Here is a 12,971-nt window from a genome sequence, read left to right on the forward strand (position 1 = left end):
CACCTAAAATATATTAAAAGTTTGTTATTTATTTGCCATTTTCAGAATTTCAGAGTCACCAAAACATTAACAGTCATAGTCATTTTGATAGTATATATGAGTTATTATTTGATGCATGTAGTTAACTTGTCATTGCACTCTGTAGTTTCCTATGGGTTCATGGGTAGAACCATTGTTTTATGCTTAATATCTAGCATGGTGTGCAACATATAGTGTTAGGTAAGTAAATATTTAAATAAATTGATTTTTTCACAAGTATTAATTTGTGTTATTTTCATGACAGCTCTGGCTGTCAGGGTTAGCATATTCTAGATCAAAAATAAACAAATGAACAAACAAACCCACCCAGCAATGTAACAAAATGGTGACAATTGTATTTATCGTTATCATTATTATTATTTGAGATAGAGTCTCATTATGTTGCCGTCGGTAAAGTGCTATGACGTCACAGCTCACAGCAACCTGAAACTCTTGGATTTAAGCGATTTTCTTACCTCAACCTCCCGAGTACCTGAGACTACAGGTGCCTGCCACAATGCCTGGCTATGTTTTGGTTGCAGTTGTCATTGTTTAGCAGGCCCAGCCTGGGCTGAAACCCACCAGCCTCCGTGTATGTCATGGGTACCCTACTCACAGAGCTACAGGCACAGAGCCCCGTTGTACTTATTAGAATATCTATCGGGGAGAATAATGGTGGGCATTCTGGACACGCTGGATTAGTAACAGCTAGTTATCAAATTTTCTTCTACAGTGGTTGAAACTTGTTGTATTCAAGATATTTACTTGTTTACATACAGATTTGGGCACAGATCTGAAATCATTGGAAGATACTGGAAGGACGAAAAGATCAAATGCTATGTAAACAAAGGGTAGAAATAGCAGCCCTCAGCTAGGAGGCTGATCAGAGACATCATGGAGAAAGAATGTCAAGTATCAAAACCTCTTTCGCGTGTCCTATAATTCCTTCAGTAAACTACATTTTCCATAATACTTAATAGCCTCTCATGCCCATCCTCATAGCACATCTCATGCCACAATGTAATTATCATATTGTTTTTTCTGCATTCTTTCTGATGAATATTAAGGTAGGCTGTCTCAGATAATTCACCAGACCTGAACATTTTGACACTAAGACGTTAAGCAACATGCCTAGACATTTGGATAGTAGATATTGGGGGAACATTTGCTTATTCAGTGTATAAATATTTACATAATATCTTCTGAATGCCAGGCACTGGGGATATAACAGTGAATAAGAAGATTTCCAAGGTCTCCTTTCCTGTGGAACTTACATTCTAGTAGGAGAGCCAGAAAGGGTACTGCAAATACAATAAAGCTTGTGACAAGCACTTTCAAGGAAAAGAAAATCAAAGAGTGTTATGTGATAGGAAATAAAATTGGAAGTTTTTTTTTTTTAATTACAGACTAATATGAGGGTATAGACAATTACGTGTTTGCATTTGTTAGGTAAAATCCCTGTTGCAGTTCTGCCCCTCACCTAGGAGGTGTGCCATATACATTGTGCCCATTAGGTGGGAGCACCACAATCCCCTTCCCACCTCCACTCTCTACCCACTTCCCCCCCTCCACCCCTTGAATCAAATTGAATTACTCTATTGTGTGGGCATGCATGTGTTTGTCTACTAGCTTCATATTAATATTGAGTACATTCGATACTTGGTTTTCCATTCTTGTGATACTATACTAAGAACAATATGTTTCAACTCTATCCAAGTTAATACAAAAGATATAAAAGCTCCATCATGTTTATGGCTGAATAGTAGTCCATGGTATGCATATACCACAGTTCATTAATCCATTCATAGGTTTATGGGAACTTAGGTTGTTTCCACATCTTGGTGATTGTAAACTGAGCTGCAATAAATAATCTAGTGTAAGCTGGGTGCCTGTAGCTCAGTGGTTAGGGTGCCAGCCACAAGCTCTGAGGCTGGTGGATTCGAACCCAGCTCGAGCCTAGTAAACAAACAAAAAAAATGTAGCCCAGTGTTGTGGTGGGAACCTGTAGTCCCAGCTACTAGAGAGGCTGAGGCAAGAGAATCACTTAAGCCCAAGACTTGGAGGTTGCTGTGAGCTATGATGTCACAGCGCTCTACTGAGGGTGACAAAGTGAGACTCTGTCTCAATTAAAAAACAATCTAGTGTAAATGTTCTTATAATAAAATAGTGGTTTTCTTTTTGTTAGATGCCTAGTAATGGGATTGCAGTGGAGATACTTTTTTATAAATGATCAGAAAAGGTTTCTCAGAGGGGTTATGTTCAAAAGGAGACCTAAAAACAAGAAGGCTCCACCCTGGTTAACAAAAAAAAAAAGAAAAGAAAGAAAGGGGACAATTCCAGATTTAAGAAATAGCAAGTAAAAATATATAGTAGAACCAGAGAGACCAGCATATTCTACAAATTATCAGAAAACAATTGTGGTTGGAACAAGTGGTGGTGTGGCACTGATAAGTGCTTCTCACCCTTCCTAATGCCGCGAGCCTTTAACACAGTTCTTGTGGGTCACAACCACAGGTTGAGGACTGTTGCATTCGATGATACAAAAACCAAAGGATTTATGAAAATTCTTAGTTTAACATTCTTTCTACTTTTACTTCTATACCTCGTAATAATAATAAAAGCATAATGGCATTTACATTGGACTGTCCTCTTAGGGGGATAATGAGCAACTTTAATTCTGAAATGCAGCATGTTTTAGCACAAACATTTACTTGTGAAATATTTTGTATGTAATTTTCCCTATCAATACTATTGGCCCCTTGTAGGGGATACTGGCTGTGATGCTTTGCCTCAGTACTAGCATCTATTTTACCTTGTTACTTTTTCCAAGAAAATAGAACACATTTTATTTCTTAACTATAAATGACAGTAGAGCATTAATGTGATGAATAGCTTTAATTTTAATAAGTGTATTCAAACCTGAAGAGGGCCAGGACTGAAACATTTTCAAAAGCATTCCAAAAGCAATGTTACTATCCATCAATAAAGCTAGTCAATTCATCTGGAACCCCCACAAGCAAAATTTGAAGTACAAAAATAGTTTATAAAAAACTTACAGGCTTTTTTTTTTTCATGAGGGTCTTTGCTTTGCATATGACAAAAAATTAAATGATTGGGCGGCACCTGTGGCTCAAGGAGTAGGGCAGCGGCCCCATATGCTGGAGGTGGTGGGTTTAAACCCAGCCCTGGCCAAAAACCGCAAAAAAAAAAAAAAAAAAGAAAAGAAAAAGAATTAAATGATCATTTTATGCTTATGAACTTGGCTAGGAACAGGCTAGGGTCCAACAGTATCTGCTAATTTTCATGACATTGAAAGGGAATAAAACATTACCATCTTGAAGTAGGCATTTTACACTCAGGATATTAAAGGAATTTCTGAAGCCCAGGATTCTTCTTAATCCTGACTCTTAGCCACTCTAATGAGTGAAGTGCTCAGGAAAATGTAAATGAAGTTGGATGCCGTGGCTCACACCTATAATCCTAGCACTCTGAGAGGCCAAAGTGCCTTGAGCTCAGGAGTTCAAGACCAGCCTGAGCAAGAGGGAGACCCCTTCTCTAAAAATAACCAGGCATGAGGCAGGTGCCTGTAGTCCCAGCTACTCAGGAGGTTGAGGTAAGAAGATTGCTTGAGCTCAAGAGTTTGAGGTTGTTGTGAGCTATGATGCCACTGCAGTCTACTGAAGGCAACAAAATGAGACTCTGTCTCAAAAAAACAAAACAAAACAAAACAAAAACATAGATGTTGCCCAGAAATAAAATGCCACAATGTGGTGTACTTTGATTGTAGTCTCAAAAGGAATGATCCTTTTCCTATGTATCTACAAACATGGCACATAATTTTAAGAACTTTCAAAATGCTCTTAGTAACCATTAATGAGAATCCGATAGTCAGTGTTAATAGTATAGGTTCTGGAGCTGAACTACTTGGATTTAATTGCTGGTTCTACACTCATTATTTGTGTTACTTTGAGCAAAGTTCTTAATCACAGCATGTCTCAGTTTCCTTATCTGTAAAATGGTGATAACAATGGCTTACAGGGTTGTTTTGTGAGTTAGTGAATGTAAAATATACAGAACAGTTTCTTGGTACCAAACCAATCCTTAATAGATGTTAGCTCATTTTTATTATTCTACGCCAATATTTGATAATTTAGCATAATTACATGTAAGTTATAAGAAGTTGTCCCGCAGTAGAAAGCCCCATTATAAATTATACCATTACATCCTCTCGTGTCATTCATTTCTTAATATTCACAGTACTAAGGGAGTACTAAGGTTTTGTTACATGGATATCTTATCTAATGCTCAAGTCAGGCATATTGCTATGCCTGTTACCAGAACAGTGTTTGCTGTATCCAATAGGTAAATTTTCCTTTGCCACACTAACCTCTTCCTTCTAGGATTCCAATGTCATTTACTTCTCCTTTTGGCTGCCTATACACCTCGTTTAGATCCCACTTAATAGTGAGAACATATGGTGTTTGTTTTTCCACACCCAAGAAACTTCACTAAGCATAATGGTTTCCAGTTCCATCTAAGTTGCTGCAAACGACATTATTCCATTCCTTTTGATGGCTGCATAGTACTGCAATGGTGTATATTTGTATATGTATATATGTGTGTGTGTGTGTATATACACACCATATATATACACACACATATACATTACATTTATACATACCACATTTTCTCTATGCACTCATGAATTGTGATTGTAAATATTTGAGTGTATATGTCTTTATGATAAAATAATTTATGGTCCTTTGGGTAGATATGCAGTAGTGGGATTACTGAATCAAATGGCAGGTTTACTTTTAGCCTTGTAGTATTTTGTAGAACCTCCAAACTGTTTTCCATCATGACATACTAGTCTGCAGTCCTATCAACAGTATGTAAGTGGGCCTTTTTCCCCGCCACTATGCCACAATATGATTTTCTTTGAATTTTTAATAATGGCCACTTACAAATGATAATGTGCTATCTCAGTTTAATTTGTATTTCCCTAATGATTACTGATGTTGAACATTGTTTTATGGCCCTTTATCTTGTTTTGATAAACTACTATTTATACTTTCTACCCATTTTCTGATTTGTTTTTACTATTGGAGTTCTCTGTAGTTTCTATCCCATTTGTCATTCAGTTTGAGGAAACTTTTGATTTTCGTCTTAATTTTATCATAGAGCCAAGGATTATTCAGCAGCACGTTGTCTGATTTCTCTGACTGTGTTTAGATTTGAATTCTTCTGTTGGAATAGATTTTTAGTTTAACTTCACTTTGGTCTGAGAATATACATGGCATGATTTTGAGTTTTTTTGAATTTTCTGAGATTTGATTTGTGGCCTAATATGATCAGTCTTGGAAAATGTCCAATGTGCTAATGAGACAAATGTATATTTAGGAATTTGAGGGGAAAATGTTCTGTAAATGGCTGTTTGGTCTATTTTTTCTAGAGCCTAATTTAAATTGAGTGTTTCTGCATTAATTTTCTGCTTCATGGATCTGTCCAGTTCTGTTGAAGACCTCAGAAATTAAGATGATACTGTTTATTTCTTTGCTTAGATCTAGTGAAATTTGCTTTTGAAATTTTGGATCTCCTGTTTTAGATATACAGATATTTAGAGTTGTTACATCTCCTTGTTGAGTTTCTCCCTTTATTATTATACAATGAGTACCTTAGCCTTTTTTACCATTGTTGCTTACAAGTACATTCTATGGTAGGAATGGTTTGAAAGTGGCTATGCCTATTTGCTTTAGGTATGTATTTTCATAGAAAATTTTTTTCCATTCTTTTACCTTGATACGGTATGAGGGCTTATAATTGAGATGTGTTTCTTAGACACAATGTCCCAACCCCTAAGGCCCTGGTCTCAATCGCAGGGAGGAACCAGGCATGACATGGATTAGAAGTACAAGCTTGTGGGAGGTGGGCCAACCATGAGTGCAGGGGAGCCCAGAGTCCCCTCCACAATGGCTATTGATTAAGGTTATACACAACAGGTGTGGAGCGTTACGGTAATTACATATGCGGGCTGCAGGCATAAGGATTGCCACGTGCTCTTTCCTCACGTGTGCTTTCCCCACAATCCCCATGAAGAAGTACCAAGCATCAATGTTTAACACATGCTTACTAGTAAGTGACCGATCTTATCTCATTCTGGAACACTGAGTTACTTGGGGGATTGCCCCCATGTCACAAGACGTCTCCAGGCTTGCCAGGACTGTCCTGTTCTCAGCATTTCCTTTTAATGTGGTAAGAATCAGTAACTGTCCTTTGCAAGCAAGCATGGTGTGCATTCCTCTACAACACAACAAATATTTGGCTTGTGTATTTTCAACCTTTTAGCCAGTGTATGTCTTTTAAGTGAAGCATTCATACCTATGTGCTCTGTTTTGACTTCACTCACACTAATTGAACAGAAAACACACACACATAGTATTGATATATATGGTTTTATCATTTTTTTAAAAATATGGAATGCTTCACGAATTTGCACGTCATCCTTGCTCAGGGGCCATGCTAATCTTCTCTGTATCGCTCCAATTTTAGTATATGTGCTGCCGAAGCGAGCACTATGGTTTTATCATTACTGGAAAAAATATTCTAGTTATTTGAAAAAATCCTTGAGGAAGTATTTAGTTTTATTTTAGCTAGTCTCAGAACATTAAATTTCCACATCTCTGAAAATATGGCAGCAACTTTTTATTTGACATGCCATGTTCTTATTCATATAATCAATTATTTTGTCTAAAAAAACTAGAGCATGTTTTTATAATAAGGAAATCATGTGTCACTTCTGTGAGGATATAACCCCTCTCACTCTGTTGGAAGTATAAGGTTCTTCTAAATTTGCGAAGCCTGAAACAAAAAATAAAGATACATAAATGTAAGAGCAGAGAAAGACAGGATGCTGACAGAGTGGGTGGGATTTCAACACAACCTGAGAAGTCAAACAGTGCTAGAGGAAGGTCAGATATAAGTATAATACTGCAGAAAATTTCGAAACAAATTAGGCTAAGAAGAGCATGTCTGTCCTTGGATAGGTGTGTATAATCAGATCTGGCAAAATTTTCAGGTTTTCTTTCCATAAGAACCAATTTTCCACCCTGGAGTAACAGTTAAATTTCATTTTGTACGCTTTATCCACATTCATATGAATTCGACAATGTCTAATTGCAGAGATGAATTTTGGAAGATGGAATAAGTACTCACTAGTTCCGTCCATACCACTTCCAATAATGTTAAAAAGTGCCATCCTCTGGGCCACATACTTGGCAAGCTACAATATGTGCCAATGATGTGCTTCCTTTTGTGATGACATAAAGTACAAATGGAGCAGTGATCATGCATTAATTATTAGCTTTCCAATAGTCTCCCTTAATGCCTCCACAGAATACTGAGAAATTATCCATTTAATTTTTAAGAAATAAGCAGTAATTGCAACTGGGATATGCCACCTGATAGCTGTACATGCCACATACATGCTTCAAATTCTGCAAAAACCCATTGAAACCATCAGAATGATATAATGCATAGCCTTATGGACACGAAATTCATGCCTATAATCAATAAGATTGGGCGCCTCCTTTAAAGTGACCCTGCCATTTGATTACTTTGCTTCCTTTCTTCTTGAAGACAATGGTTGCAAAGAGTGAAGAATCTCTAAAAATCTTTTAACTAGCTTACTTTTCATGCTAGAGGATCCTTCTATATCCTACCTTTAAATTCACTTTAATACTGCATATCATGCCTTATTAAAAATGTTAATTGTAGGACACGTGGAAAACAGTATAAATTGTAGAATATAATATAATCATTCAAATAAAACAGGTGTTTTTAAAAATGTGTCCACGTTAAGAAGAATTTATGAGAATTTCTGTGTGTATAGGACATGAGCCTACAGCAGTCCTACAACAGTGAGCATGTTTATAATAGCTCCTATAGGAAATAAAGGAAATTAAGGCTGTTCCAACCTATTTATAAAAGTGTATATGACATCTCAGATAAGAAACTCTGACGCTGAGAAAGGTTTTTCAAAGTATCATACCTTTAGAGGAAAGGTTCAATTGTATGTCATATTTATCTGAAAGAATATTGCATAATCATTGTCATGTGAAGAAGCAATGAAGTAGTATGCAGATAAAAGTGTAGGAGAGGTGGGGCATGAAGTTAAATAATATTTTTAAATGTCATTTCTAGATCTGGTGATTTTTATGTTGCTCATCGTCTGTCTAAATTTTATATTGGTGATTTCTCTTATTCCAAATAAATGTTTATGTGCATATTCAATTTTATATTTGCAAGTTTGTATCCCTTTCCTAAAACTTCTAAATTCTTAAGGCTTCACAAAACTTCAATCGACCCTTTACCCTACTTTGTATCCTATTTATATTTTTCCACATTTTCCTTGAAAACTGTACAGTTAGTAATGCATTACAAAGTCTGAAAACATTATCAAAGAGAGAAAATGTTACTGGATAGCAATGGTAACTGTTATCATATCATTAGATATCTATTGGTTTGCCTATTTTTTCGCTCTTAAAATTATCATGACAATGATGAATGTCTTTGATAAAACATTTTTTTGGGATTCTTTTCCCTTAAACTGTGTTTTCCGAAGTAGAACTGTTAAAGCTTATCAATCTTTCTCTCTTTTCTTGCTCTCCCTCTTCCTCTCTCTTTCTTTTTCAGAATGGGTTTGGAAGTTTACATTTCCATCCACACACTGTCATTAGCACTAAGTGTTCCATCCAGGATAAATTTAATTATTTTTCTCACTAGGTGGCTTAGTTTTATGTTGCTGCAACAGAATACTTGAGGCTGGGTAATTTATGAAGAAACTTTCTTGAACTCACAGTTTTGCAGGCTATGAAATAGGAAGGTGTAGCCCTGCTTCAGGCAAGGGCGTTTTCATTGCATCATAACACCGGGGAGGTCAAGGGGGTAGCAAACATGTGCAGAGGGAACACTCAGGGAGCATCTTGTCTTTAATAACAACCTGCTTATGTGGAAACTAATCCACTCCTGCCAGATGAGTTTCTAGTTTGGCGAAAGGTAGAACTTATTCACGACCTTGAGAAAAGCACTAAGCCATTCATGACAGCTCTGCCCCCGTGACCCAAACACCTTTCACTAAGGCGCCACCTCCCAACACCTCCACATTGGAGCTCAAATGTCAACAGCTGTTTTGGTGGGGACACACTCAAACCGTAGTACTAAGGGACTTTCAGAATGTGTGTGTTGAGTACTTAAAAGTTCCTATCTTTTGGAAGTTTTTATTATGGACTTGGTGCTTTCCTTATTGAGTTCTATAAATGATGTATCCTGGCATTTCTCCTCCTCAAGGTTTTCATAATGTGACTTGTCCATAATGTGATTAATTAAGTAGGCAAAATAATTTTCAACTGGTTATAACATTCTGGTTGTCTGATAGTGGCACCAGAATTACAGACGATCAAAACATCTCCTATGTAACAGGGTCATTTTCAGTCACATTAATTTTATTCATAAAACCCAGGCGTAATTCAAATGATCGAAAAACACATTGAGGGCAGTACCTGTGGCTCAGAGGAGTAGGGTGCCAGCCCCATATACCGGAGGTGGCGCGTTCAAACCCAGCCCTGGCCTGAAACTGCCAAAAAAAAAAAAAAAAAAAGAAAAGAAAAGAAAAACACATAGCAAGGATGAGCTAGTGGTAGTGTTGTTAAAACAAAGGAACGCCTAAACAGAAGCTAGATGTAATAATATATATTATAACATATGATATAATATATGTAATTATACAATATGTAATAATGTTATATTATTATAATTATTATTAAATTGGGTTTGTTTAGTGATATTTCAGTTATATACAGGTACTCTAACATAGGGCTCAGAAAATACTTTAATTAAAATATTACATAGAGCAAAACTCTTATTTATTGGAAGACTGCCTACTTTCTAATTTTCCCTCTTCGTATATAGTTGTTTTCATACATAGTTAATGATACAGAAAGATGCTTAGATATATACTGATCTTGTTCTACTAAAACAGATGACGTCTAATGGCTGATTATTAATGCTTTGTCATATTTTTTATGATTTTTCCTCTATTATTTGCTTTTTAAATTTCTTTGTGCTTGGATTAACAAAAATATCTTGTATGTATTATAATTCATTTTTCTTTGTATTTTTTGATGGCTTATATAGCTTTGTGCTTATAGATCTTTTTCATATTTCTATATTTATATAAATATTATAAATTTTAAACAAAATAGCTCACGTGTTCATAATTTAACGGTTTATATAACCCAGGCATAGAGTACTTGACTGCATAATAGTCGTGGATGATATTTTGTATTTTTTTTTTTTTGGAGGGGGGTGGCCAGGGCCGGGTTTGAATCTGCCACCTCCAGTATATGGGGTCGGCGCCCTGCTCCTTGAGCCACAGGCACTGTGATATTTTGTATTTCTGTGGTATCAAGTTATCAGTTATAATGTTTCTTTTGTCATTTCTAGTAGAATTTATTTGAATCATTTCTGTTCTATTTCTAACTAATCTAGCTAGAGGTCTACCGAGTTTGTTTATCTTTTCAAAGAAGCAACTTTTCTTGGTATTGCTCCATTTATAATGATATAATTACTGTCTTGTCCTTTTTACCATTGTTGATTTAAAGTCTAGTTTATCTTATGTGAGAATATCTACTCATGGGCACATTTGGTTTCCATTTGGGTGGATTTTTTTTTTCCATTTCTTTACCTTGAGTCTGAGGATCATTGCCTGGTAGCTAGATATCTTAGAGACAACACATAGAGGGCTTGTGTGTGTTTGTTTATTTGTTTTTTATCCATTCAGCCAGTCTGTATCTTTTAAGTTGGGCATTAAGATATTTATGGTCAGTGTTAGTATTGACATGTGAGTATTATTCTGTTCATCATGCTGAATTATACCTTGTTGCTTTGTTTTCTTCCTCGTATTACTGGAGTTCGTTCCTGGAGAGCTATTGTGGTTCTTTGGGCATTTGAAAGAGCCTGCTTTTTCCATGTTGCCTGAATTTTTTATGCCACTTCTTTCTTATTGGGGACTTTTTCTCCCAAGCCAAAATAGATAGCAAGTATGGCATGCTTATTATTCTCTGCTGGAGCCTTTGTTGCTTGGTGGAGATATGGACAGATCCCTTGGTGGTATGCTTGAGTCCTACTCTGAAAGCTTGACCAGGCCGCAGATGGGCAGATACACGGTGCAACTTTAACACTGTTGCTCTTCTGCATCTACCCTCTTCCCCCAGGGTTATTACTGGGCTACTGTGGTGGGACCAGGCTGTGCTACATGGCATGCATATGAAGTGGGGCTGCCTTGTGGAATAGGATATGTGCAGGGCATGTAAGAGGTCCATGGTCACAATGGAAGCCACAAAGGAAGCCAAGGTGCCAATATTTACCATTACTACTGAGCTTTATATACTCATATGCTTTTACATTATTAATTATATTCTTTAATTTCATCATTAGAAACTCTCTTTAATAGTTCTTGTAAAGCAGGTCTACTGTTTATGAAATTTCTCAGATTTTGTTTGTTTTAGATGGTTTTTACTTCTTCATTTCTAAAGACAACTTTTCTAGGTATAGGGCTTGGGGTTGGCAATTTTCTTCTTTTTTTTTTTTTCCTCTCGCCATGCTTCCCCCACTCCCCCACGTGGTCTGCTGTGGCATCATCATAGCTCACAGCAACTTCATTATCTTGGACTCAAGCAATCCTCTTTCCTTAGCCTCCCCAGTAGCTGAGGCTACAGGCTTCTGCCACTATGCTGGCTAGTTTTTATAGTAGAGACAAGATCTCAGTCTTTTGTGTGTGTGTGTGTGTGTGTGTGTGTGTGTCTTGATTAGGCTGGTTTCAAACTCCTGAGCACAATAGATCCCCATCCCCCAGCTTTGCCTCCCGTAGTGCTAGGATTATAAGGCATGAGCCACCATGCCTGATCTATTTTCTCAATATATTGAAAATATTGTCAACTCCCTCTTGACCTTTCAAGTTTTCTTTTGAGAAATACGCTGATAATCTTATATAGTTTCTTTTGTATATGAGGTCACTTCTCTTGCTTCTTCTTTGAATTTCCACAGCTAAATTATTGCATTTTCTTCTGTAGAACTCTTTAGGTTTCACCTACTGGAGAATTTAAGGCTTTATAAATCTGAATGTTTAATTCTGTCTTCAGTTTGAGAATTTTTTAGCCATGATATTTTAAAGCATACTTCTTGCCTATTGCTCTCTCATTTACTTTCTTTTTTTATTAGAGACAGAGTCTTATTTTGTCACCCTTGGTAGAGTGCTGTGACATCACAGCTCACAGCAACCTCCAACTCCTGGGCTTAGGCAATTCTCTTGCCTCAGCCTCCAGAGTAGCTGAGACTACAGGTGCCCACCACAACGCCTGGCTGTTTTTTGTTGTTGTTGTTGCAGTTTGGCTGGGGCCAGGTTTGAACCCGCCACCCTTGGTATATGGGGCTGGCACCCCACTCACTGAGCCACAGGTGCTGCCCCCTAATTTTACTTTCTATGACTCACATTATTGATATACTGTTTTGCTTGAAAGATCTTCACAGGTATTGTAAGGTCTCATCACTTTTTTATTTTATATATTTTTTATAAATCATAACTGTGTACATTAATGCATTTATGGGGTACAATGTGCGATTTTATATACAATTTTGAATGCTTACATCAAACTGGTTAACATAACCTTCACCTCACTTATTCATTGTGTTAAGGCCTTTATACTCTACTCTTAATGGTTTTGACATGTACCCTTGCATTTTGCACATGAGGTGAGGTCCCGTCAAATATCCTCCCTCCCTCTGCCCTCCCCCAATCTCTCCCCTCTCCCTCTTCCTCCTTCCTTCTTTCTGGATTATAATTGTGTTTTATCACTTTACTCTTTTTCTTTCTTTTTTAACATTTGCTCTTCTACTGG

At 36.8% G+C, this 12,971-nt stretch overlaps 1 non-coding gene across 1 annotated transcript; it reads right to left on the reverse strand.

Moving 5' to 3' along the window:
• Nucleotides 1–6,484: 6,484 nt before the first annotated feature.
• LOC111727674 lies at nucleotides 6,485–6,591 on the reverse strand. Its single transcript, XR_002775165.1, has one exon. It is a non-coding gene; the product is annotated as a U6 spliceosomal RNA (small nuclear RNA).
• Nucleotides 6,592–12,971: the final 6,380 nt, after the last annotated feature.

Source organism: Otolemur garnettii, unplaced genomic scaffold (genome assembly GCF_000181295.1).
Source record: "Otolemur garnettii isolate 467f Iridium unplaced genomic scaffold, OtoGar3 scaffold00117, whole genome shotgun sequence".
In the NCBI taxonomy this organism is placed as follows: domain Eukaryota; kingdom Metazoa; phylum Chordata; class Mammalia; order Primates; family Galagidae; genus Otolemur; species Otolemur garnettii.